Here is a 1,713-nt window from a genome sequence, read left to right on the forward strand (position 1 = left end):
ATAGATAAATAAATAAATTTTAAAAAATAAAAAAATAAAATAAATTTTAAAAAAGGAGAATCACTACCAATCTAGTGAGACCCAGAACACCTTGTAGACCCTTCCCTAAAATACAAGGAAAAAAAAAGTAAAATGTAATATTAACATTTACCAAATATGCCACTGTCAAGTAAAATGTCACATTGCAATAGAAAATCCCTGTGCAGCTCGACAGCTAACGCCCCTGACGTGTTTACAGTGCCTGCATTTCTATCTCTAAACAAATTTAGTGTCCATCATGGGTGATGGTGTTTATAATTACAGATGAGACCAAAGTGGATATGTGCTCTGTGACTTTTGTTGTTTACTAAACATTATATAGATTGAATCTACTTACACTGATACATGTGGCTTTTGTCTACTCTTGCCTTTTTCTCTTTGTTGCTATCAAATATTCAGAGTTGCTGTCTGCTTCTTTTCACTAGACAGGTCCCTTCTGTGGTGCGGACTCTAGCTGGCATTTGGAAAGTCCGGGGAACCAGTGTCAAGTACAATGAGCAAATGCCGGAGGTGGAAGGCTGAACACTGCTGTTTTGGAAAAGTCCACACTCGCCTCTTGGGGGCTTAGGCAGACAGCGCTGGTAAGAAAGCACTTGCATCTCGGAGAGGCTGGTGTTTCCTTGAGATCTCACTCCCCAGTGCTAGGCTTAGGGTCCTAAGGCATCCCGTCCAGACCTGGGCAAGAGGACAGGAGCATCAGAAACCTCTAGAAGGTCCAGAGCCCACCCCCAAGGCAAGTGAGCCCACCTCCAAGGCGAGTGCGGTAGTCATCCCCTGTTGTCGGGGTGTGTGTTACAGGCCCCCAGTGGATGCTTGGAAGTGTGGATGGAGCTGAGCCAGGCCGACCCTGGTTACCTTGACTGACCCCACAAGGTACCCAAGTCCGCCTGCCCGAGCGTGATTCAATCCCGGCGCTTACTTGCACCACTGCTCTTGTACTTGGGCCGTTAGCACACAGTGTCACTCAAACACAAGCACTGAGCTATGTAGCAGTCAATCTGATAACCGAGACAGCTATCTATGGAGTGTTATATAATCCGGATACTCAGGGCAAAGGATGATTCATTGCCCAGGCGGGATGGAACAAGATGGCACAAGATTACTTCATACTACTCCCAGTGGCATGTGATTTTAAACATACAAATCTAGAATTTTCCATTAAGGCATTTTGAACCATGACTGACCACAGGCAACCAAGACTCCCCTATGAAGTTGTCAGATGCAAACGTCCTAACTTACCCCCCTCCTGTGTACGACACAGATATGCACATATTTATTTTCCTTAGAAGAAAAGTAACTGGGGTCAAAATGACTACACCTGCGGAGTAGATCTATTCAAACACAAGCATTTAATTTTTGTATTTACAGTTAATCAGATTATTCCACACATACACTCTTGAGAAATTGGCCTGCACACAACTAGAGCTGGAATTTCTCCATGTGTTGCTAAAAATTGTTCAAGCTTTAAAACGCTGCGCCATTTGGCTCAAGGCCTGAACTAAAAAAGCAATCATGCGGACATTTATTATCTTAAGAAATAAAGGGGGATTTTTTTTTTCAAGTAAACTAGGGTGCTCCTGCCTACCTACCATAAAACAATAACTAAACATTCAAAATAGTCTCTTGGGAGACAATAGATGGACGAGATGTTACATACAGTGAGTTACCAGGTGG

The sequence above is a fragment of the Octodon degus genome, unplaced genomic scaffold (genome assembly GCF_000260255.1).
Source record: "Octodon degus isolate 3935 unplaced genomic scaffold, OctDeg1.0 scaffold00092, whole genome shotgun sequence".
NCBI classification, from domain to species: Eukaryota; Metazoa; Chordata; class Mammalia; order Rodentia; family Octodontidae; genus Octodon; species Octodon degus.